Genomic DNA, 17,037 nt, shown 5'->3' on the forward strand with positions numbered 1-17,037 from the left:
TTGCAAAGGGGTAATTAACAGTAATGATGTCATCACCATCGCTGCTTTCATCCTGAAAGCTGTAAAGTTTCCAAATACTTACTAACTCCTGGTTAGGCTTTTAAAACATACCAAATAAGTACAAACTCCCCATATCTGAGTGAAAGCCTGTGGAGAGAGAAATCTTTTTGCTTTGTGAATGGAGTAAATGATCATTAAAAGTGGCCATATTTTTGGTAAGCCTACCAAAAACCCAGAGGGCAGCAGTAATGAAATAAAATGCTGAGATCACGCCACTGCACTCCAGCCTGGGCAACAGAGCGAGACTCCATCTCAAAAAAACAAATAAATAAATAAATAAAGATGCAGTCTTACTATGTTGCCCAGGATGGTCTTGAGCTCCTGATCTCAAGCGATCCTCTCACCTTGGCCTCCCAAAGTGCTGGGATTACAGGCATGAGCTACCATGCCAGGCCTCAGTTTTTCATTGTTTTCTTATGTTGAGCAGTCTAGCTCTCTCTCCACCTCAGCCCCAGGTCCCCTCAGCTCTGCTACAACCACAATGGTCCAACAGTTTGCTTTTCTAACAAAGACAATTATCCCCCAAGAAGAATTCTTTTCTGTCATTCAGCAATGTTTTGGGCAGTAATTGACAGAAAAACCTATCTAATGATGGCTTAAATTAGCAGCTTTCAAACTTTTTTGGTCTCAGGACTCCTTGATGCTCTTAATTATTGAGGATCTTTGGGTATCAACTCCAGAAAAAAAAAAATTACTGAGGAGCCCAAAGAACTTTTGTTTGTGAGGGTTATATCTATCAATATTTACTGTATTACCAATTCAAACTGGGAAAATTTAAAAATAAGTATTCATTAATTCATTTTAAGTGGCTTTTTTTTTTTTTTGAGACCTTGTCTTGCTCTGTTACCCAGGTTGGAGTGCAGTGGTGCCATCTTGGCTTACTGCAACCTCTGCTTTCCAGGTTCAAGCGATTCTTGTGAGTTCAGGCTGATTCAATCCTCAGCCTCTCAGTAGCTGGGATTACAGGTGTGTGCCATTGTGCACCACCACGCTTAGCTAATTTTTGTATTTTTAGTAGAGACAGGGTTTCGTCATGTTGGCCAGGCTGGTCTTGGACTCCTGGCTTCAAGTGATTCACCTGCCTCGGCCTCCCACAGTGCTGGGATTACAGGCATGAGCCACTGCACCCAGCCCATTAATTCATTTAAAAATAACATTAATAAGCTCAATAATACATTTTCATGAAAAAAATTCCAAAACAAAAAAATTAGTGAAAAGAATGACATTGTTTTACCTTTTTGCAAATCTTTCATGTCTGACTTAATAGAAGACAGCTGGATTCTCTATCCGCTTCTGTCTATTGAAGAGCTATCAAACACGTAGCCTCTGGAAAACTCTACAGTATACTTGTGAGAGAATGAGGATGAAAAAAATAATGTCAATATTATTATGAAAATGAGGCCAGGCACAGTGGCTCATGCCTGTAATCCCAGCACTTTTGGAGGCTGTGGCGGGCAGATCTCTTGAGCTCAGGGGTTCAAGACCAGCCTGGGCAACATAGTGAGACTCCACCTCAAAAAAATATATATATACACATTATATATAAGTATATATGTATATACATATATACATACAAACATATATATGCATATACATACATATATATCTATGTGTGTATGTATATATATATATATAAAATCATGAAAATGTTTTGTCCTTGTGGGATCCCTTAAAGGGTTTTAGGGATCCCCAGAGATCTCCAGAATACCCTTTGAGAACTACTATGTTAAAACATAAAGACATTTATTGTGTATTGATAAGAGGTCTGAGGTAGGCGGCTCCGGGTTGGTTTGGGTAATAATCTCCCCAGGTGCTTTCCTACCTTCCATTCGCCCACCACTGCATGTTGGCGTTTCAGCTTCATGCTTGTTGCAAGATGGCAGCCACAGCTCCAGACATTCTGTCTTTGAAGCATATATTCAAAGGAAGGAGGAAGAAGCTGTATCCAGGGAGGCTGTAACTTTCTCTTCATCGCTCTGTTTCTTACCAGGAAGAGAAATTTTTTTCCAGAAGTACTCCAGCGGACTTCTCCTTGAACATTTTTGGCCCTGATGGGTCCATATGGCTACTCTTAACTGCAAAGGAAGATAGGGAGGCAAATCTCTGGCAAAAGAAAGCAAGAAGTCTATGATAGGCTGAAACCCAGCCTCCTTCACCCACTGGAGCTGGGCACAAGTTTGCCCAAACAAAATCAGGATTCTGTTAGCCATGTAGATGGGAGATTGGCTCTGTGGTAAGCAACAAACAGTGCCACCTCCAGCTCTTAAACTAAGAAAGATTTTTCCTTGTATACCTTTATCCACAATAAGGAAGCAGAATGCGCAATTGACCATTGGCAGAACCTCAGACATGAGGCTTGGGATTTCTAGTAAAAATGTTCTCGTAGAAATCCCTGGTCAACTTGATCTACCAAGTGCGGTGAAAGTGTAGAAAAGCGTTGCCTTTTTTTTTTTTTTTTTTGAGATGGAGTTTCACTCTTATCGCCCAGACTGGAGTGCAATGGCACAATCTTCGCTCACTGCAACCTCTGCCTCCTGGGTTCAAGCGATTCTCCTGCCTCAGCCTCTCAAGTAGTTGGGATTACAGGCATGTGCTACCATGCCGGCTAATTTTGTATTTTTAGTAGAGACAGGGTTTCTTCATGTTGGTCAGGCTGGCCTTGAACTCCCGACCTCAGGTGATCCGCCTGGCTCAGCCTCCCAAAGTGCTGGGATTACAGGAGTGAGCCACTGTGCCCAGCCACCTTTTTTCAAACATTAAAATGAACATTAAATCGAATGTGAAAATCCTTCATCATATAGATTCTCAAGGCCATCTCTAAGGTCATTTTACGAATATCTTATCAGAAAAGAGTTTTCTGTGTTTTCTTTGGATGTAAGATTTTTGTGGAGACAACAGAACTCCATGCTAAAGATTATCATTAAGATTAAAGAATATCATTTCACTTAAGTGGATTATCAAGCAAAGCTATGACTCCACATAATTGCAGTGCAATGAGTGTCCAAAGATGATGAGCCACAAATTTGAAAACGCTTACTCAATCTTTCAGGAAGGTCAAACATTCATTGAGCAGTCTTGGCACATATAAATAAGAGTATTATTATTATTATTATTTTGAGACAATTTCGCTCTTTCACAGGCTGGAGTGAAGTGGTGCGATCTCGGCTCACTGCAACCTCCACCCGCCCGGGTTCAAGTGATTCTCCTGCCTCAACCTCCCAAGTAGCTGGGATTATAGGCACCTGCCACCATGTTCCACTAACTTTTGTATATTTAGTAAAGACAGGGTTTCTCCATGTCGGCCAGGCTGGTCTCAAACTCCTGACCTTAGGTGATCCACTCGCCTTGGCCTCCCAAAGTGCTAGGATTACAGGTGTGAGCCACCGTGGCCTGCCAAGTATTATTATTTGAAACTTATACCAAAAGGAAGTCCAGTGGCATACAACACAAAAGTAAAATAAAATAAATTGGGCATCTACAGTAAGACTTTTTAAAATCAACTTTTTTCTAACCAAAGTGAAGAAATTGGACAGGAAGGAAAACAGGACAGGAAAAATAGAATGAAGCCTAGGTTAGTGTATAAAATTCATGACGTAACATATACTGGGTTTTTTGGGTTTTTGTTGTTTGTTTGTTTGTTTGAGACATGGTCTCATTCTGTCACCCAGGCTGGAGTGCAGTGGCGCAATCCCAGCTCACTGCAACCTCTGCCTCCTGAACTCAAGCAATCCTCCTACCTCAGCCTCCTGAGTAGCTGGGACTCTAGGTGCAGGCCACCATGCCCGGCTAATTTTTGTATTTTTTGTAGAGACAGAGTTTTGCCATGTTGCCCAGGCTGGTCTCAAACGCCTTGCCTCAGGTGATCCACCCACCTCAGCCTCCCAAAGTGCTGGGATTACATGCATGAGCCACAGTGCCTGGCTAACATGTATTGTTTGTTGTTGTTTTTTTATTTTTCATTGCTATGAAGTATATTTCATTTGAGTTTGATTGTCATAAATATCTTGCTGGTTAAATCCTGAGTCAAAACTACAACTTTGGCTGGGTGCGGTAGCTCACGCCTGTAACCCCAGCACTTTGGGAGGCCGAGGCCGGTGGATCACCTGAGGTTGGGAGATCGAGACCAGTCTGACCAATATGAAGAAACCCCGCCTCTACTAAAAAAAATACAAAATTAGCCAGGCATGGTGGCAGGCACCTGTAATCCTAGCTACTCGGGAGGCTGAGGCAGGAGAATTGCTTGAACCCAGGAGGCGGAGGTTGCGGTGAACCGAGATCGCACCATTGCACTCCAGTCTGGGCAACAAGAGTGAAACTCCGTCTCAAACAAAACAAAACAAAACAAAAAACTACAACCTTGGGATTTGACATTTTAAGAGAAAATTTTTGTTTGTTTGTGTTTTTTGGGGGGGAGGGGATGAGCTTTTTAACATTTCTTCTAAAGAAAACGGGCAAATGTGCAGAACGTGCAGGTTTGTTACATAGGTATACGTGTGCTGTGGTGGTTTTCTGCACCTAATGACCCATCCTCTAAGTTCCCTCCCCTCACCGCCTACCCCTCAACAGGCCCTGGTGTGTGTTGTTCCCCTCTCTGTGCCCGTGTGTTTTCAATGTTCAGCTCCCACTGATGAGTGAGAACATGCGGTGTTTGGTTTTCTGTTCCTGCGTTTGCGGAGGATGGTGGACATGTACTGTTTTTAGAGGTGTCAAAGAACAAAGTTTCAAGAAAGGGAGTTTTAAAGATCTAATTGGTTTTTATTCGCGATTCATGAATTGGGTAATATCCTGTGTACAATAGAAGGAGCTTTGCTGGTCTTGGCAGACTGATCAGCTTTTGTAAAGCAGACCCAGCAGGAAAAAGGAAACAACGTAATGCAAAATCCTATTGGTTAACATCGGGTTACTTCAGGTTACTTTACTTGTGCGGGTTAAAGCAGAAGGGATGCCTTCGTCCATTTTGTGCTGTTATAACAGAATACTTGTGCTATGGTTTGAATACTTGTCCTCTCTGAAACTCATGTTGAATCTTAATTTCAAATGCAACAGTATTAAGAAGTGGGGCCTTGGCCGGGCGCAGTGGCTCACGCCTGTAATCCCAGCACTTTGGGAGGCTGAGGCGGGTGGATCACTTGAGGCCAGGAGTTCAAAACAAGCCTGGCCAACATGGTGAAACCACATCTCTACCAAAAAATACAAAAATTAGCCAGGTGTGGTGGCATGCACCTATAGTCCCAGCTACTAGGGAGGCTGAGGCACAAAAATTGCCTGAATCCAGGAAGCAGAGATTGCAGTGAACTGAGATTGCGCCATTACACTCCAGCCTGGGCGTAGAGTGAGACCATGTCTTAAAAAAAAAAAAAAAGAGGTGGGGCCTTTAAGAGGTGGTTGGATTAATGGATTGATGGGTTATCGCAAGACTGGATCTGTTATGAAGGCCAGTTTGGCTCTCAGAGCCCCTCTTGCCCTATGATGCCTTCTACCATGTTATGAACACAGCACAAGCCTTCAGAACTGTAAGAAATTAATTTCTGTTCTTTATGAATAATCTAGTCTTGGCCAGACGCAGTGGCTCACATCTGTAATCCCAGCACTTTGGGAGGCCAAGCTGGGTGCCCAGGAGCTGAGGCAGGAGAATCGCTTGAACCTGGGAGGCAGAGGCTGCAGTGAGCTGAGATCGTGCCATTGCACTCCAGCCTGGACCACAAGAGCGAAACTCTATCTCAAATCATCATCATCATCATCATCATCATCATCATCTAGTCTCAGATATTCTCTTATAGCAACGGAAAACAGACTAAGGCAGTTTCAGACTGGGTAATTCATAAAAAACAGAAATTTATTTCTCACAGTTCTAGAGGCTGGCAAGTCCAAAATCAAAGCACTTTAACAAGGGCTTTCCTGCTGCATCCTTGCATGGCACAAGGCAGAAGGGCAAGAGAGGGATAACTTCTGTGTCTTCACATGGCAGAAGAGCAGTAGAGAGCGAACCTACTGCCACAAGTCCTTTTTATAATGGCATTATTCTGTTCATGAGGGTGGTGCCCTCTCTGGTTTCTTGAAAGACCCTATCTGACAAGTGTAACAGCTTAGGTTTTGGAGGTTTTGGTTTGGTGATATGGAAACAGCATGAGTGACTCCATTTTGGGTTGGTCTGTTGGGGTTTTGTGCAGGAGCTCAGTCTAATCAATGGCCTCCATAAATTGTATTTAACAGAGATGACTTTCAAATTTGATGCTTAACAGCCAGCAGCCAATTAAAAGATGGAAATGCAATTAATACACAATTCCACTGTTTCTAAGGAAAATTTTGTCTCCCAGGCCCACACACATACATACACAGAGGCATTGTGATATTTAAAAAACCAAAAACAAACTTTGAAACCCATCTCTACAATAAATAAGGAGCTAAATCGGACTACTTATTAACATCTTCAACATAGGTGGGGGGCATAATGCCAAGGCAAGTTTCCATAAATGTTATACCACAAATGATCACCCTGATTAGGCACAGGTACACAGCTCTTTGATGGTCCAGCTTAAGCCAAAAGTAAAATTTCAAGACAATAGAGGTTTGCAAACAGCAAGATGCAAATGAGAGATCAGTACATTCTAACATTAATAAAGGACAAGCTTGACAAGAAAAAGTAAAATAAATCAGTAACAATTTTTTAGAAATAATTGGTACAGGTTGAATTTCAATGAGACTATCTAGTAATCATAGATGATGGGGGTGGGCAGAGAACAAAGAAACAGAGGATAAGGTTTTGAAACTATGTTTAACATCCCCACATGAGAATTCAAAGTATCCTAAGAACAGAAGAAAATACTGGAACAAAACAGTTGTGTAAAAACCAAATAAATAGAAAGGTTAGAAAAACAAAAATTAGGCCAGGTATGGTGGCTCATGCCTGTAATCCCAGCACTTTGGGAGGATGGATCACCTGAGGTCAGGAGTTCGAGACCAGCCTGGCCAACATGGTGAAACCCTGTCTCTACTAAAATTACAAAACTTAGCCAGGTGTGGTGGCTCATGCCTCTAATCCCAGCTACTTAAAAGGCTGAGGCATGAGAATTGCTTGAACTTAGGAGGCGGAGGTTGTAGTGAACTGAGATAGTGCCACTGCACTCCCGCCTGGGGGACAGAGTGAGGCTGTCAAAAAAAAAAAAAGAAAAAAAAAAAGAAAACTGTTTTCAGGGCTTACTAGATTTTAAGTCTGTGCTACATGCTAGAAGACAAGTCCATGAGCAATATGAATTTAACAGACCTATGGAGAGATTAGAGATGGGACAAGTTAATATTGTCTCTTTTCAAATGTACATAGATCATACCATCTGCAAACAAACAAACATATAAAAACACTAAGATCCTACATTGGACAATAAAGACTCATTCTTTCATTAGTTTAGCACACATTAACCAGTTTATTCAATGTATTAGGTTGTTTTGGTATTCACAGAAAGGCAGAAATACCATCCACCAAATGGTCAAACCACAAGGCAATAAAATAAAAAAAAAAATAAAAGCAAGTGGGGCTCGGTGGCTGACGCCTGTAATCCCAACACTTTGGGAGGCTGAGGTAGGCAGATCACCTGAGGTCAGGAGTTTGAGACCAGCCTGGCCAATATGGTAAAACCCTGTCTCTACTAAAAATACAAAAATTAGCCGGGCATGGTGATGCACGCCTGTAATCCCAGCCTCTGAGTGGGAGGCTGAGGCAAGAGAACTGCTTGAACCTGGGAGGCGGAGGTTGCAGTGAGCCAAGATCGTGTCACTGCACTCCAGTCTGGGTGATAGAGTGAGGCTCAAAAAAAAAAAGGTACAATTCAATAGCAGTAGGTACACTTACATTGTTGTGCAACCATCACCACTATCCTTCTCTAGAATGCTTCCCTCATCTCACACTGAAGCTCTGTACCTTTTAAACTATAACTCCTGATTCTTCCCTCTCCCCAGGAAATTCACTTTTGAGCTTAAACTGTTTTGAGTTAGATACTTGTACCTTGTAATCAAGAGTCAACTAACACAACTTTTAAGAAAATATATATACATATATATTTTCTCTATATATATTCTATATATATTCTCTATTCTCTATCTATATTCTGTATCTATATTTTCTATATCTATATTCTATATCTATATATTCTATATCTATTCTATATATATTCTATATCTATTCTATATATCTATTCTATATATATTCTATATCTATTCTATATATCTATTCTATATCTATTCTATATCTGTATTCTATATCTATTCTATATATCTATTCTATATATCTATTCTATATATATTCTCTCTATATATTCTATATATTCTATATATATTCTCTCTATATATTCTATATATTCTATATATATTCTCTCTATATATTCTATATATATTCTCTCTATATATTCTATATATATTCTCTCTATATATTCTCTATATATTCTATATGTATTCCATATATATTCTCTCTATATATTCTGTCTATATATTCTCTATATATCCCATATATATTCTCTATATATCCCATATATATATCCCATATATATATCCCATATATATATCCCATATATATCCCATATATATATCCCATATATATATCCCATACATATTCCATATATATATGGATATATCCCATATATATATCCATATATATATGGATATATCCATATATATATTCCATATATATATTCCATATATATATGGATATATCCATATATATATTCCATATATATATTCCATATATATATTCCATATATATATGGATATATCCATATATATATTCCATATATATATTCCATATATATATAGATATATCCATATATATATTCCATATATATATTCCATATATATTCCATATATGTATTCTATTCTCTATATATTCTATATATATATTCTATATATATGTATATATATAGAGAGGGACAGAGAGAGAAAGAGAGAAAGAGTCTTACTCTGTCACCCAGGCTGGAATGCAGTGGCACAATCTCGGCTCACTGCAGCTTCAACCTCCTGTGCACAACTGATCCTCCCACTCCAGCCTCCTGAGTTGTGGGACTACAGGCATGCATCACCATGCCTGGCTAAATTTTTAAATTTTTTTTGTAGAGACAGGGTCTCACTATGTTGCTCAGGCTGGTCTTGAACTCCTGAACTCAAACTATCCTTCTCCCTTGGCCTCCCAAAGTGCTGGGATTATAGGCATGAGCCACTGTACCCCGCAGAGAATATTTGTTTCCTTATTTGTTTTGAGATGGAGTTTCACTTTTGTTGCCCAGGCTACAGTGCCATGGTGCAATCTTGGCTCACTGCAACTTCCACCTCCTGGGTTCAAGTGATTCTCCTGCCTCAGCCTCCCAAGTAGCTAGGATTAAAGGCATGTGCCACCATGCCTGGCTAATTTTGTACTTTTAGTAGAGACGGGGTTTCACCATGTTGGTCAGGCTGGTCTCGAACTCCTGACCTCAGATGATCCATCCACCTTGGCTTCTCAAAGTGCTGGGATTACAGGCGTGAGCCACCTCGCCCGGCCTGTTTTTAAAACAATGAAAACGGAATACAACATACACAATTATATATAACAAGAACTATAAAAGTATTCAAACTGTCACAGTAACTTTATTCTGGAGAATATAACCCAAAGAAGAACCCTCCACCACCATCATCACCACCACACACACACACACACACACACAAACTATATTGAACAAAAGCATTCATAGCAGGCTATTGATAATAATAAATTATGAAAACAACATGATATACATCAATATGAATGACAACTAAGAAAAAAAATTGTCATGACATGTGCGCACCATGTACAAACATGAAAATGTTTGATATGTTTTGGCTGTGCCCCCACCCAAATCTCAACTCGAATTGCATCTCCAAGAGTTCCCACATGTTATGGGAGGGACCCCGCGGGAGGTAATTGAACCATGGGGACCGGTCTTTCCCATGCTATTCTCTTGATAGTGAATAAGTGTCATGAGATCTGATGGGTTTATCAGGGGTTTCTGCTTTTGCTTCCTCCTCATTCTCTCTTGCTGTCGCCATGTAAGAAGTGCCTTTTGCCTTCCACCATGATTGTGAGACCTTCCTCAGCCACATGGGACTGTAAGTCCAATTAAACCTCTTTCTTTTGTAAATTGCCCAGTCTCGGGTATGTCTTTATCAGCAGCATGAAAACAAACTAATACAATGTTCATATAAAATAATATAAAGTAAAAGAAACAAGAAAAATTGTAGACACGCACTGATTGTAAGTACAAAGGAATGAATGACCTGAATGCACACTTCACAAAAGAGGGTGTTTGGATGGCCAACAGGCTTATGTAAAGTTGCTCGATGTCATTAATCATCAGGGAGTTGCAAAGTAAAATCAGATGCAATACCACTTCACACCCACCAGAATGGCTCAAATTAAAAAAGACAATACCAAGTGTTGACAAGTATATAGAATAACCAACACTCCTATACACTGTTGCTGGGAGTGTACATTGGTACAATCATGTTGGAAAGCTGTTTGGCAGTATCTATTCCACTCCTGGGCATACACCCAAGAGAAATTCATGTACTTGAATATTCATAGCAGCACTGTTCCTAATAGCCCCAAACTGAAAACTATTCCAATGCATGCCAGCAGTAGAATGGAGTGAGAAATGTGGATAGTCACACAATAGAATATGCAGGGGTCAGCATTCTACGGCCTGCAGGCCAAATCCAGCTTGCTGCCTGTTTTTTGTAAATAAAGTTTTATTGGAACACATCTGCACTCATTTGTTTATGTATTGTCTATGACTGCTGTCACCCTACAATTGCAGGGTTAAATAGTTGTGCTAGAAATCACATGTCCCACAAGCCTGAAATATTTACCATCTGGCCTTGAACAGAAAAAGTTTGCTGACCTGGGCTATGTAGCAATGAGAATGAATGAACTACAACTACATGCAATAACTGAATGAATCTCACAGACAGATTGTTGAGGGAAGAAAAAAAGCCAGATCCACAAACGTACATGTTGTATGCTTCAATTTACATAAAGCACAAAACCAGGTGAAACTATTTGGTGCTGTGAAAATTCAGGATAGTGACTACCCTTGGGGAGGTAGTGTCTGAAATAGGGCGTGGCGCAATGGTAATGTTCTGTTTCTTGTTCTGGGTGTTGTGAACAATAACCAGGCTGGGCGAGGTGGCTCACACCTGTAATCCCAGCACTTTGGGAGGCCATGGTGGGCGGATCACTTGAGGCTGGGAGTTCGAGCCTAGCCTGGACAACATGATGAAACCCCGTCTCTACTAACAATACAAAAATTAGCTGGGTGTGGTGGCGCACACCTGTAGTCCCAGCTACTCGGGAGGTTGAGGCAGGAGAATCTCTTGAACCCAGGAGGCGAAGGTTGCAGTGAGCTGAGATCGCAACACTGCACTCCAGCCTGGGCGACAGAGGGACTCTGTCTCAAAAAAAAAAAAAAAACCCCCACAAAACACACACACATACACAAACAATAACTGGCCAGGCACGGTGGCTCACGCCCGTAATCCCAGCACTTTGGGAGGCCGAGGCAGGTGGATCGCCAGGTCAGGAGTTCAAAACTAGCCTGGCCAAGATGGTGAAACCCCATCTCTACCAAAAATACCACGCCCGGCCCTTGGTGTAACTTTTATTGAAAAAAAAAAATCCAAGTGTAAGTGGATCCGCGAAGTTTAAACCCATATTGTTCAAGGGTCAACTGTATCGGGAAATGGAGAGACCTACCTTGTTTTTTGTTTGACATCTGCTGCAATGGGAGAGAAACCTACTTTGGATGCAATGTAAAGAACGATGATTTCAGAAGAGGCCCCAGGAAGGTGTATTTGTGGGCAGTGGGCAGAGCTTGTTGGTGAGCTAACCCTTCATTTACAGGTGACAAACAGGCCATCCGCGCTACGCGGCCTGGTCAGGTGGACACGGCACTGGGAGACCTTCCCCAGGGTGTGACCTTTGGCAGGTTAGATCCCTACCCTGGCATCCCTTCCAGCCCGGGCATTCTGCGACTCCAGGTGCGTGAGGAACGTTTCTGGCACCAGGCACGCCGTGGGACTTTCCCCAGCCCTGGCCCCCGCCCCCACCGAGTAGGTGCGGGTGCCGCGGCGGGGAGCAGACAGAGGCCCCGGAGCCGCCCCACCCCGACTCCCGAACCTCGGTGCCCTCTGGCGGCCACGCTGGGCAGGACCGGGCTCATCGGGGGCGTGGCTCGCCCCGGAGGCTCCGCCCCTTCTCCCCAGGGTGGGGCCGGGATGGTGGTTACCGGCAGAGGCTGCAGAGGTTTCGCAAGGACGTGACCTTTATGGGAAAAAAAACCACTGTGTCACGCACGGTTGCCAGCCAGGGCCAGCGAGCTAAACTAGTTTTCCGAAGCCCGCGGAGGGAGGGGCCAGAGCGGAAACGTCCAACCCAGTGACTCGCTGCCTACTGCTCCTCCAGGACCGCGGCGGCGCGCCCTGAGCCCCCGGGCACCAGATGGAGCGCGAGCCCGCACCCGACTGTGTCCGGGCCTGCCGTTGGGGCGACGTCACTGTCACTACACTGGGAGTCAGCGGAATGAGGGCACTCTCGCCTCTCTTCCTGCTTCCTCCAATTCCAGAAATGAGGCCCGGGAGCCCGGGCTGATCCAATCCAACCCCACCGAGCTGGAGTTTGGATTGGAAGGGCGGATGTGAAACGACAGAAGTAGGATAGTTTGCGAATAAAGAACAAGGGAGTTGGGTGCTTTAGCCACAGAATAGGTTCAGCCAAGGTCATTTAGAGGTGCCCAGCAAGGGGGGAGTGGCTACCCCTCCCCCATCCTGATCTGAGGCACGCAGCGGGGGCGGGGGTGGCCACAGGGGCTGTGTGTGTCCTTATCAGAGCCTGAGAAAAACCCAGGGACTAGGAGGCAGGAGGACTGGGTACCCACTGGGTCCCAGCTCCACCTTCATCTGTCACTTTGGAGAGCAGGTCACTGAACCTCTCTGGGCCTCAGTTTCCTCACTTGAAGAATGAGGAGCCTGGACAAGATTATGAAATATGTTTCGAGTACTATCTGAGGCCTAGGAACTGAAAGTCCCTGTCCTGACACCATCCAGTAAGTCAGAGAAAAAGGAAGGGTAAGAGGCCAAGGCTGTCACTCACCCGGTTCTCTTTCTATAGCTCCCTTACAAATTCTCACATGGGCTTCAATTCCCTTCAGCAAACAATTGTGCATTTCTGCCTGTGTGCCAAACACAGGCTCGGGTCCAACTTTGTGGGGCCTGGGGCAAGAGTGCGCACGGAGGACCACACACTGTATGTCTGAATATTTAAAAGCTTCACATCAAGCTAACAAACTGTAAATAAAACATGTTCTATCCTCCTATCTGAGCAGATATACCTTCATAACAATCTGGAAGGTCAAGTTCAAGTTTGCAATTCTTGCATTCCTCAGCATTCTGGGCTAGGGTGTGATGGCACAGAGAGTGGCCCCAGCTCAAGGCCATGGCGTAGCTTTCCTCTATTCCCAGGCCGGATCCATCCCATGCTATGACGGATCTTTCCCACACACGTCCTCATATCCAAGCTCTGTCCCCATCTCTGCAAATGTCTACTCCCTAAAGGATCACCTCTCAAGTGTGCACATTGGTGAGACCATCCACCTTCAGGAGACTGGACCTAGAGAAGTGGGTTCAGAATCTGTTGGGCAGGGAATTCCCAGGTCGCAGGTATCCAGAACATGGTTCTGGGTGGGCAAGTGTCTTGGCCCCAGTGACTCCTTGCCCTGTGTCTCCCTGCCTCTTGCCCCGTCTGAAGGCGACACTAGCCAGACATTGTGGGGGTGCAGACTTGGATCAAGCACAGCCCCTCCAAGGAGGCCAGCCATCCAAACACTGTGAACTTTGGGCGCAGTGGCTCAGGCCTGGCGCAGTGGCTCATGCCTGTAATCCCAGCACTTTGGGAGGCCGAGGCGGGCGGATCAATTGAGGTCAGGAGTTTGAGGCCAGCCTGGATAATGTGGTGAAACCCCGTCTCTACTGAAAATACAAAAATTAGCCGGACATGGTGGCGCGTGCCTGTAATCTCAGCTACTCCGGAGGCTGAGGCAGGAGAATTGTTTGAACCCGGGAGGCGGAGGTTGCAGTGAGCCGAGAGCGCACCACTGCACTCCAGCCTGGGCGACAGAGCGAGACTCAGTCTCAAAACAAACAAACAAACACTGTGAACTTCGAGGCAGATGCCTGTAAGTGAGAACAGAGGGCACTGGGAGGGGATTCATTTCTTAGAGGTGGTAGCGCTTATGCTAAGCACAGCAGGCGGATTGAGATTTCAGCAGGTGGAGAAGTGGGGAAAGAAAGGAGCAAAGCAAAGGCCCAGGAAGGGCTACCCAGGGTTGGGGTGTCCGTGAATTGTCACTACAGGGCAGAAAGGCTGGGCGAATCTGTGTCCTCCAGATAGCAGGCAAAGCCTCCAGTAGTCGCCGGCTGTCTTAATCGGTAATTCTTACCAATTCCAAGGTGGGGAAGCCTGGTCAAAATGGCGAAACCCCATCTCTGCTAAAAATACAAAAATTAGCCAGGCATGGTGGCTGGCGCCTGTAGTTCCAGCTACTTGGGGGGCTGAGGCAGGAGAATTGCTTGAACCCAGGAGGTGGAGGTTGGCAAAATCATGCATCTTGGGCCATCACTATTTCTCAAGGTCACTTACACACCCCTCCTCCCTCCTCCAGCTCCTTTTATGGGCTACCAACTGCATGATAAGTGAGAGCTAGCATGGGCACAAAACCACCCCAGGAGGGCCAGGTACCGTGGCTCACGCCTATAATACCAACATTTTGGGAGGCTGAGGCGAGTGGATCATTTGATGTCAGGAGTTCGAGACCAACCTGGCTAGCATGGTGAAACCCCATCTTTACTAAAAAATACAAAAAAAAGTTAGCCGGGCATGGTGGTACTCACCTGTAGTCCCAGCTGCTCAGGAGGCTGAGGCAGGAGAATTGCTTGAACCCAGGAGGCAGAGGTTGCAGTGAGCTGAGATCACGCCACTGCACTCCAGCCTGGGGGACAGAGTGAGGCTCCGTCTCAAAAATAAAAACAAAAAAATCCCTCCCCCAGCAGCCCACCAGTGGCTGGAGTAGGCTCTGAAAGGGCCGGACTTTCTCCTGTCTTGATCTTTAAGTTTCTCCCAGGGGAAGTCAGTCAATCACATTTCCTGTAACAACCCTGGGCCACCTGCTTTTCTCCCTGGAGCAAGGTTTTGATTAAGGGCTGTTCATCCTCCCAAGTCGGTGGTACAAGCTCACCTGGTGGATGGGCTCCTTCCTTTTTATGCCAAGAGTCTCTGATGCCTCCTTATTTTCCACTTGGGAGAAACGTTTCAGTTCACAGGTGGAGAAGAAGGTCTTCCTTAGTGGGATCCCAGTGCCAGAGCACCAGGCCCACTGGCCTGGAGAAGATTGAAGGCAAGGTTGACCCAATAAGCTGCGAACAAAGGTTGTGGGTGCAGACAGGTTGGCTCTTACAGTCTAGATTCAGCCTCTGGACTGCTGCTGGGGGAGTGGGGGCTTCGTTGGGCTAAGGCTTGGAGTGATGGCTACAGGGACACCTCCGACACTGGTGGTCACAATGAGAGGGCTGCCCATTGCTCTCATCTAATAAGTGGGGTGAGTCTAACCCTGGGGATAGAGATGTCATTTGAGAGGCCTCCCCCACCCACATCCCTACCCCATCCCTAGTATTCTCTTCTTTCCAGCAGGTTAGACAAGTTCAGCCACATTTTGGCTTTCAAGGCTCAAATGGAAGAAAACAAAAATTCCCCAGGGCACGGTGGCCTGAGATACCTAGATTCACATCCAGAACCCTTTTTGTGGGAAGGGAACTCCTGGCTTCCTCTCATCAGCACTGGCTCACCAAGTCCTGCGTGGCCAGAACTTGGCAGGTTGCCATGGATACCTGGAAGTGCTGTCCCAGCAGACAGCAGAGGCTTGCTGGGGCCAGGAGAATGTGGGGGCACCTGAACTGCTGGCTAGAAGGGCTAGATAAACAGGCCCCCCTGCCACCCTCATTTTGATCAGATCCCCTCCACCAGTCTCCTAAAACAGGGCTTTCCAAACTTTACCAGGCACAGGAATCCCCCTCTCCGCTGACCTAGTTAAAATGCAGATGCTGGCCAGGCGCGGTGGCTCATGCCTGTAATCCCAGCACTTTGGGAGGCCGAGGCGGGTGGATCACAAGGTCAAGAGATCAAGACCATCCTGGCCAACATGGTGAAACCCCATCTCTACTAAAAATACAAAAAATTAGCTGGGCATGGTGTAGTCCCAGCTACTCAGGAAGCTGAGGCAGGGGAATCGCTTGAACCCGGAAGGTAGAGGTCGCAGTGAGCCAAGATTGTGCAGCTGCACTCCAGCTTGGGCGACAGAGTGAGACTCTGTCTCAAAAAAAAAAAAAAAAAAGCAGATGCTGATTCGACAGGTCTGGGGCGGGGGCAGAAGGCGCTGAGATTCTGTTTTCCTAACCAGCTCTCAGGTACTGCTGCTGGCCCACCGGCCACACTGAGTAGCCACGGCCTAAACTGAGTTCTAGTGGGTTTCAGAAACCTCAGCCAGATTCTGAAGGTCCGAATTCCTGGACCCACTACCTTAGGCCACCACTACCAGCCTTAACCCCAATGGGAAACTCTAGCCTTCTTGTAGTGGAAGGACTCTCTCTCCAGTCCGTTTTTGTATCATTCACCATCAACCACTTCAAAGAAAGGAAATCAGCAGCCTGCATTTTGGGGAAACATTTTAAGCTGTCCTGTCCCTTCTCCAGCTCTCCAAGTTATATAATGCGTCCTTGTTGAAAATGCTGATAATGCTATTTCGGTGGCAGGAAGCCAATTTCAGGCTACATATTGCTTGGGGCTGGGGCTGGGGTCAGGGAAGGGGGCAGGGTCTGGGGAGGGTTTAAGGAGAGAAAGGGGCCAGGCAGATGGAGAGAGGACAGGAGGGCCAG

Source organism: Symphalangus syndactylus, chromosome X, assembly GCF_028878055.3.
Source record: "Symphalangus syndactylus isolate Jambi chromosome X, NHGRI_mSymSyn1-v2.1_pri, whole genome shotgun sequence".
Taxonomy (NCBI): Eukaryota; Metazoa; Chordata; class Mammalia; order Primates; family Hylobatidae; genus Symphalangus; species Symphalangus syndactylus.